The sequence below is a fragment of the Mus caroli genome, chromosome 4, assembly GCF_900094665.2.
Source record: "Mus caroli chromosome 4, CAROLI_EIJ_v1.1, whole genome shotgun sequence".
NCBI lineage: Eukaryota > Metazoa > Chordata > Mammalia > Rodentia > Muridae > Mus > Mus caroli.
The window spans coordinates 23,021,400-23,031,514 of NC_034573.1; the positions used below are offsets into that span (position 1 = coordinate 23,021,400).

The 10,115-nt window shown below is 37.0% G+C and overlaps 1 pseudogene; it reads left to right on the forward strand.

The window, feature by feature from the left end:
* Window positions 1–956: 956 nt before the first annotated feature.
* Window positions 957–1,080, forward strand: LOC115031024 (annotated as a pseudogene).
* The last annotated feature ends 9,035 nt before the right edge of the window (window positions 1,081–10,115 follow it).

Genomic DNA, 10,115 nt, shown 5'->3' on the forward strand with positions numbered 1-10,115 from the left:
CAGAGGTAGGGATGCAGCTAGCCAGGACTTCATAGTGACACCCTACCTAAAAGAAAAGAGAGGAAAATAACAGTAGCTACATAGCAGTAATAAAAACAGGTTGAGCAATTTTGTAGCAAAATACATGTAAAATTTAATTTTTTAATTTTTTTATTACGTATTTTCCTCAATTACATTTCCAATGCTATCCCAAAAGTCTCCCATACCCCCTCCCCCACTTCCCTACCCACCCATTCCCATTTTTTAGCCCTGGCGTTTCCCTGTACTGGGGCATATAAAGTTTGCATGTCCAATGGGCCTCTCTTTCCAGTGATGGCTGACTAGGCCATCTTTTGATACCTATGCAGCTAGAGTCAAGAGCTCCGGGGTACTGGTTAGTTCATAATGTTGTTGCACCTACAGGGTTGCAGATCTCTTTAGCTCCTTGGATACTTTCTCTAGCTCCTCCATTGGGGGCCCTGTGATCCATCCAATAGCTGACTGTGAACATCCACATCTGTGTTTGCTAGGCCCCGGCCTAGTCTCACAAGAGACAGCTATATCAGGGTCCTTTCAGCAAACGCTTGCTAGTGTATGCATTGCTGTCATCGTTTGGAGGCTAATTATGGGATGGATCCCTGGATATGGCAATCTCTAGATGGTCCATCCTTTTGTCTCAGCTCCAAACTTTGTCTCTGTAACTCCTTCCATGGGTGATTGTTTCCAATTCTAAGAAGGGGCAAAGTGTCCACACTTGGGTGTTCGTAATAAATACAAAATAATTAGCTGAAAATTGACAATTGAGGTATGCAAAAGCCCTGTGAGCAACTTTGTACTCAAAAAGAGTAGATGAAAAACGATACAGCAGAAAAGGAGTCAAGGTTTTTTTTGTTGTTGTTGTTTTTGTTTTTTTGTTTTTTTGTTTTTTTTCCCCACCCCCCAAGGTTTTTTTTTTAAGTAGAGTGGGAAAATAGAAAAATTAGAGACATTGCAGGTGTGACTTTTGTGTTACATGTGTGTCAATAGTTGGTCAGGAAGAGAGAGGCTGTGTTTATGCTTAGTGATCTTATCTACAAACATCTGAATGGATAGCCTAACATTCTCTTCAAAAAGGTGAGTCCACTGAGATTAGCACTAGACCCAAGCCATTGGGCCCAGACATAATCAGTCTGGCCTATGGAACAAATGAGGTTCAAGATGAGCCCTACCAGGTGCCATAATGCAAAAGCAGGGCATAGTAAACCTGAAACCACTCCTGAGTTGACCCCAGACACTCAAAGACCCTGGGCACCACTAAGAGGAACAAGTACATGGTGGAGAAATGGAAGAGAAAGAGAATATGGGCACAACAAAGAGAGGCAGAACTGGAGACTCGAATGTCATGAGGATCAGTCTGATGTAATTAGCTGGTGATGTCACCTGGGGCTATGTCTAGGTAGTGGCTTTGCAGCAGTAAGGGTCTGTTACCACCAAAGGTCAGGTGGATATTCCTGGTCCTGGCTGCCACTCAAGAACATGTTGATATCTAAGGGCTGTGCAGAACTGGCCCCTCCTATCTCCTGGGCATCTTGGGAGATTTATTCCTAGGGGCATGAGAGGCAAAGAGCTGACCCACCCTTGGCCATCTCTAGTAATTTGGAGAGTAGACCTGCAAATTATAAAAGATGTAGATGAGCTAGCCTGGAGGATACAAACTTGGAAGAACTGACCCTTCCATTCTGTGGTGGCATGGACAAGGGAGAGATACTCTGCTCCGTCTTACCTGTCACCACCTGAGGCATGTAAGAGATCTAGCCCGATGGTCATGAGTACAAAAGAGTTTGTCCTGCCCCTCACCAGCTACAAAAGTCAGGAAAACAGGTCCTGAAACTCACCTGGGTAGCAAAGTAGAACTGACCCTGGTGGCTATGGTGTGGGCAGGTTGGCCACAAGAGCATAGTGATGGGACAGCTGTCCATGCCACTTTTCTACCATGAGATATTATGAGTGAAGAAGAGATTTTCCCTGCTTCTCACTCATTGCCATCTAAGAGAAGCTGGAGAGCTGGCCCTAAAGATATGAGAGCTGGAAAACTGGCCCTTTCTCCACCTGCTGCAACACTTGGGAGAGAAGGCCCTATACCTCATATGGGCAGAATAGTAGAGCTGACCCTGGATGTGGAGCCTGTGGTTGAGTCAGCGCCAAGAGCATGGGTATGGTATGGGAGAGTTGGTCCTGCTTCTTGCAGAGGCATCAGTGAGGAAGTGATCACTCTCTATTTTCTTACTTTGCAACCTGCAGCTGGCTGGAGAATTGGCCCTCACAGGGTGGTGAGAGCAGAGAGTAGGCCCTGTACCTTACCTGGGCAACACAGTAAGTAGAGCTGACCCTAATCGCAGGGGTATGAGTGAGCCACCTTGAGGGTTCGCGCATAAGGGAGCTGTCCCTGTAACTTGTCAGTCTTGGGGCAGTGTGGATGAGGGAAAGCTGCCTTAGCCTATGCTTATCCCTTGCAATCTACCTCAGGCAGGAGAGCTCCCTGGCAGGACTGGGGCTATCAAAGCAGAATAGCTAGCTTTGCTACTCACCTGCTGCTGCATAGGGAGAGTGGACCCTGCACCTCTCCTGGGCAGAATAACTGATTGCTGGGGTAACTGTTAAGCTGGCTCCTCAGGGGTGTGAGCTTAGGAGAATTAGCCCTGTCTCTTGTCTGCTGTGTGGTGGCTCAGATGAAGGAGAGATGTCTTTTTCCTCTGCCTTGTCCCTTGCCACCTACAGCAGGTGAAAGAGGTGTTCCTGGGGTCATGAGAGTGGTAGAACTGGCCATGACCCTCAGTGGCTGCAACATTTAGGAGGGCATGCCCTGCTCCTTGACTAGACAGCAAGGTAGAACAGGCCCTAGTTGTGGGGGCTGCCAGTGAGCCAGCCATGAGAATTGGAGAGCCAGAGGACTGACCATCTCAGATATGTCTGTGGCCCAGATCCAGGACCTTGAATTGGTCTACCACAAAATCTAACCTAGTGCAAGAGTACATGAAGGGGCTATTCCTATAGACCCAGAACTACAGGATCTCCATTACACAGGCCAACAGCAGGCTATCTAAGAGGGTCACAGTGAAGTTACAGTGTTTATAGAGTAGCAAAAGCCACAGGTTTTGTACCAGACCAATGAGTTATTGCAATGAACATTTGCAATCAAAGAAATATGGAAAGAAGTGTATACTGTGGACATACTGTGACCCACACTAACTTCCACAATGAGATTTTATTTTTCTCTGTTGAAGGTGAAGATTGCAAGGGTAGAGGGTGCTTATGAGGGGAGGGAGGGATGAGTAGAACTTGGTGTACGATGTGAAATTCACAAAGAACCAATATTTTTTTTAAAAAATATAATAAAGCAAATAATAATAGAATAGCCAGAAAATGAATTTTAAACAAAGTAACAGTTCCTCTCGGTGTATGTCTGTTGAGTCTAGGAATGTTCTGCTAGCAATCCCAGCAGCAATGCCCATACGTTTGTCAATGGAAGCTCCCATCCCATATTTTGCAGCCATCTCCCCAGTCAATGTCTTGGTGACCACAGTTGGACCTGTGTGCCCTGCTATGTTTTCTGCTTCCAAGAGAAGTTTAGTTCCAAATGACAAGACACTTATTGTGACCACCGCTGGCTGCACAACGTCAGTGTCATAGATAATAGACTGAATATTTCCTCTATAGATAGCTTGTTGGGGAGTCTCCCTCTGAGGAAGGCCCTGAGCTGCATTGAAATTTTAGTTTGCTCCTCCTTTTTCTAGTTATTCTCCTCTGCACCCTCTAATCATCCCCATTGCCTCTTGTTTTGGACATATTATAATGTTGTAGAATAAGAATCATATTTATAAAGTTATTTTGTATAACCTAGGCATTTGCCTGGGACTAGATCAGTGGATATAGTGGTTGATGACAAGTCAAGGCCCTTCACTTGCACTTGCTTGCTGAAACTGGATCTTCTCCTCTCAAGGGAAAGGATTGTGAGAGGTTTAGGGACTTTTTCTAAGTCACTTTCTGCTTCTCTGTGATATTTACATTTTCATAACTATTTTGTTGGTTCTGAGTCTTTCCATACTTTCTCTCCATGGACTATACTCTCTCCTTTGATATCTTGAATTCTCAGAGTAGGCAATCGATATTTCTGTTCTTCAATCTTCCCCCACTTAGGCAACTAATGCAAATTCAGAGCAGGAGAAGTAGCCCTCCCGATGGGAGAGCTCTCTAATTTGTTGTCCAGTGTCACATGGTCAACTCTAGAAACACACCTATAAGTTTCATTATATGAACTCAACAGTTTATATTTAAGAACATGTATGCATGTATATACCAGAACATATGTGCGTACAATAAAACTGATGAAAGTGGGAAGGGATGTATGGGAGAGTTTGGAGGGAGGAAATGAAAGTGAGGAAAGTAATTAAATTACAATCTCAAAAATAAACAACAACAACAAAAATTAACTGTCATATTTTCTAATGCAAATCCAAAATTAGATTTAAAGTTGTAGAAGATAGAGTAGTTATTTCACAATAAAAGTGTGTTTTATATCCCAAGTTCATCTGTCTTCTCTCTCTCTCTCTCTCTCTCTCTCTCTCTCTCTCTGTCACACACACACACACACACACACACACACATATGTGTATATAGATGTATATGTATATATATATATATATATACACACACACATATTTAACCTCTATAAAATTTTTCAATTTAAAAGCAGAAAGCCAGTGATTATATTAATATTTTATATAACTGAAAATACAACTATTTCAACACATTAAAACTGCAAAGTGTATATCAAATGAAATCCCATGATGAACACACATTTATTTTGAAGGGAAATGACAATAGGAGCCAAACTTTTCCAGTCCTTTAGGTTTAAACACCTGCAATATATTTCAATAGCTAAGAACAGAACTAGACCAAAGCAAAAATGGAGCCCCATGTGATCATTTTCAGCATTATAATTTCCTGTGAAATTTGAGTGATTTGCAAAACTGTGATAGATTTTCCTGAATAAGATGATGGCAAAAGCTTTGTAGATTCAAAAATAGTTTTGCTGAGGCAATGAGAAGTAATATCCTATCAGATTAGATGCTGTGAATGTTTCACAGAGGAAAAAGAAAACCAAAAAAGGCTGGGAAATAATTCTCTGACCATTTCAAAGTATTCACTCCTCTTATTTTGAGACATTTTTATTTTATTTGCATTGTTTCCTGTCCTTTCCATTCTTTCACATCTCTTATTTTCTCTTCTCTCTTTTGGGTATTGAGCTCAGGCCTTTGCTTCTACTAGGTAAGGAATCTCTTATTGATCTACATACTCAATTTTATACTTTAATTTCATCTTGCTTAATAGCTTGCCTTTTAGAAAAATATTGTTTTGTTTACAAGAGAATAATATGCTATTTTGAGTAAAAAAGAGCTTGATAAGTATAAATCTTAAAAATGACTTGTGGAAATTTAAAAGAATCAGAAAAGTTCATATCCCAAGAAAGGTAAGGAGTTGCCTACTTGCTGAGAACTGATCCCAAGAGTGGAGTTCATTTAGGTAAAAATCACTGATGGCTTTCAAATACTAAGTTCATCCTATCCTGTGTATTGTCTGAAAGTTCACACTGATTAATTCCTTTTAATGTTTCTATAGTCATGGACCCTATTTTCTGACAGTATCATCATAAAAAATATGGAAAATCTGACTCAGAGATCCTTGGGGTATATAAGCCATGGTGATGTATTGGCATAGAAATATTTACTGATGTATCAAATTTACTGACTAGATTATTCAAATGTGATAGGAATGATTAAATAAAACTCAAAGAATATATAATGTTCTTAGTATATGCACAGAAACTTTATATTTGTTCATGATGAATATTCATATTTTGTGACATCAACAACAGTTCCATCTTTATTTCTAATAGTACAATACATTTATATAATAAATTGAACATGGAAAATACATGTAGAAATGGAAACTACACTTTGAAATAAGTTTTTTTTTAAATTAACCATGACATTCAATTATTTTATCACAATACTGTACTATATGAAAAAGCCTATTTTTATATAATTTCAGCATTTATAGTTGTAATAAGCTTATATGTCTTTGATTTAAGTGTGAAATATGCTACTTCACCATGAGTGGAACCAGAAATCCCAATTTTACTATGTAACATAGGTAGGTGATAGATTTTTATAAAATGCATAGCTAAATAAATGTCTGATTTTTAACAATTATAAGTTGGAAAGTTTTCAAATATAGTATTTTATTTCTTGTAACAGTTCTAAGAATGTACTAGTTTGTCAAATGAATAAAGACTCAGATTGTAATATGGTCCTTAAATTTTCCCAAGTAAAATTTCAACCATGGTGCTCATTGGAAATTAACTTGAAGCAACTAGCTACAGCAGTCCTTTCTTGATTAGCCAGGAGTGCAGAATCCTTGGTCACTATGATGGACATTGCATTTAAATATAAGAGTTCCTGAGGAAAGGCTTTTCTGACATTTTGTGTTTTCTCAGCCTTAAAATTAAGACCTTTTAAAAATTAAAACATAAAATTCAATACTACTAACAAAAACCAGAATATAACAGCTCAACTTGGAGGGAGAAGTCACATGCAAAAATTATAAAATTTTTAATAAATTCATTAAAGGCACTGATAATTGGGACATCTATGAGGAACCTATAATACTGTTCAGTAGGTAAATTTTCTGCTTACAAGTAAATGACTATCAGGTATATTCCGATGAGATACTATATAAATCTATAAATGTATAAAATCTATGGTGGACAAAGTAGTGCTCACAACTGCATAATTAATTTTTTTCAGCTTTCAAGGCCATAGGATTTTCTTCCCACATGAGCAAATTAAAGATACAATAGTTAGGATGTGTTGGAATTTTTAATTCACTGACAAATGTTGTTCAGAATAGGCAAAAACACATCTATTTTGACTGTAATTATGTCAAGCATTTTTAGCAGCCTATATACAATTCATAAAAGAAATGTAAAAAGAGAGATGCTTTATTCATTCAGCTGAAGGTTTAATTAGGAGCTCAATTCTATCAGACATTTAATAATGTTTTTGTCTCATTTATTTTTTTTAATGTCAAACAATGTCATGAAAATTATATATGATTGTGGCCAGTTATTTATGGAACTATGTCTTTCTTATATTCTTAATTACATCTTGCGTAGGAGTTAATATTATACTAAAGCTATAGTTTTTATTTGAATCTAGTATCAGATTTTCTCTCATGATTTAGATTCCTTTTTGGAGATTCTCATTTGTGGTGTTTTCTCTTTCCTGTCTCTTGGTCTCTAACACATTATTCTTTTGGTTACTTTAAAAGCATTTAGAAAGTAGGGAAAGAAATAAATTTTTGAATTCATAAGTTGAGGATTTTGATAAAATATATCAATATGGTAAATAAAAGCATGCCTGTCATTTTCTGTTTCCCAGTGAGTGGGCATGGTTCTTATCTAATTTGTCTCAGTCCTTTACTCTGTGATCTAGTATATCTATAGGATGAATTGGACCTACTAAGACCAAATGTACACTGAAGATAGCCAGAGGCCTCTTACAGTAACAACATACTGCTTTCTGTTGCATTCACTAATGCGCCTCCTATTCAAAAACAAGAATTGAAAATCATTTCTTTGTTGGCAAACATCAGAGACCTTGGTGATATAGTTTGAAAAGAGTAAGACTATATTCATTTTTCATATGGGAAGCATATTGATGTCTAGAAAAATTATGCTTATTAAAAGAAATAACTTGCTAAGATCTTTAAAAAGTTGCTTCTTCAAATCTGTAAAATAAATTTAATCTAACTTAAAACATCATAGTTTTTTTTAAAGTAATTGTGCCATATTACCTTAGAATGAAGATGAAACGATACTTCACAGAGTTGAAACCATGCCTAGCATTTTGATAAGGCAAACAACAAATAGATTCATAAGATTCTGTAACCAATAACTACTTGGTAAAAAATGTGTTGTAATCAATAAAATTATAGATGCATGCTCAATAGGTGGAAAAATAGAACCCTTAGTTCTGCTCATAAAATTCACTTTCCATATCACAATAGAAACAGAAAGATTAAATTAGAGATTAAATTAAAGATTAAATTAGATTTTAAATTAGAGTTCCAAATATAAAATATCTTAGATTTGGAGAAATCTTCCTGTAATATATGCAGTGAAGAACATTACTAGACATTACAAAACAATAGGCTTCTATCAATCAACAGCTATTTGAATGTGAATAGCTTTTAGGGAAACCTTGGATGTTCTTTTTCTTTCACTGACATTGATGCTAATTAAGTATCATAATTTAATAAAACCCCGAGACGATTGACATTTGTACAATTAGTCCTCATATGGCACATAGATTGGATGCTCAGAATCTGCATTTCAGACAAATCTCACCACTTTATGCACATGGAGCTCTGACACTGCTTGGGCTCCCATTATATTCCCAACCATAATGGCAAAAAATAAACGAATAAGACAGGTTTCAACACCAATTTTCCTTTACTCAGCTGAGGATCTGCTGAATAGAATAATGGAGATACCATTAACTCTGACAAGAAATGCCCAGAGTTCAGGATAGGATATAGTGAAAACAAAGGATTAATTTATAGTGTATCTTTCCTTGCATTTCTAATTTTTAATATAAATTTTGATTTATTCTGTATCAGATTCATGTCTTTGTTTGAATATGTTCCAATCTTCCCATCAATTATCTCACTGGAGAAAACATGTCCCCTCAACTTTTGATGTTTTCATTTTGAAGATATATTTTGGGGTATACAATCTATGAATAAAGATAATTTGCCGGGCATAGTGGTGCATGCCTTTAATCCCAGCACTTGGGATGCAGAGGCAGGCAAATTTTTGAGTTCGAGGCCAGCCTGGTCTACAGAGTGAGTTCCAGGACAGCCAGGACTACACAGAGAAACCCTGTCTCAAAAAAAAAAAAAACAAAAACAAAAACAAAAAACAAAACAAAACAACAACAACAACAAAAACCCACAAAAAAAGATAATTCATTTGTTGTTTGGCATATTAAAACATACTAACAGGATGTGATTACCTTAATTCCAGGGTACTATAGGAAAATAGTAAAAAAATATATGATATTTAAAATTTGAAAACTAAGGTATACACACCTACTGTACAGATACTAGAAATAGCAATAATTAGATAAGCCCTCATTGCAAACTCTTCTACAATAACACAATAATGAGTTTTTGGAATAACTTGTAGATATGCAATTAACACTTTTTTACTTGTAAAAGGGAAAAGAACAAGCTCAACTGTAACAGAATTTTTAAAAAGGGGAGTAAATTACACATAGTAATACCAAAGGTTTTACATTATATATGTGTGTATCTATGTGTATGTGTGAAGAAGGCCTATGTGTGTGTGTGTGTGTGTGTGTATGTGCATGTATATGTGTATGGTTGTGTCCATTTGTGTGGGTAAAGAAAAAGAGGTATATTATTTTTATACTTGAACATTTTGGAAATTAGTGATGATTGCTAAATATATTTTTCAGAAGGACTTAACCATTACCCAAAATTTTAACTGCTCTTAACGTCATAACTAAACAGTTAATGTAAAATTTAAAAATTAAATGGACCAATACTTCAACATTTGTAGTAGAATTTTTCACTAACTGAAAATTTAGGATGATGTAGATAGAATTACACATAAATTTTTAAAAAATGATAGAAAATCACACAACATGTACTCACTGATAAGTGGATATTAGCCCAAAATTTAGGATATCCAAGATATAAGATACAATTTGCTAAACACATGAAACTCAAGAAGAATGAAGACCAAAGTGTGGACACTGTGCCCCTTCTTAGAATTGGGAACAAAACACCCATGGAAGGAGTTACAGAGACAAAGTTTGGAGCTGTGATGAAAGGATGGACCATCTAAAGACTGCCATATCCAGGGATCCACCCCATAATCAGCTTCCAAACGCTGACACCATTGCATAAACTAGCAAGATTTTGCTGAAAGGACCCAGATATAGCTGTCTCTTGTGAGACTATGCCGGTACCTAGCAAACACAGAAGTGGATGCTCACAGTCAGCTATTGGAT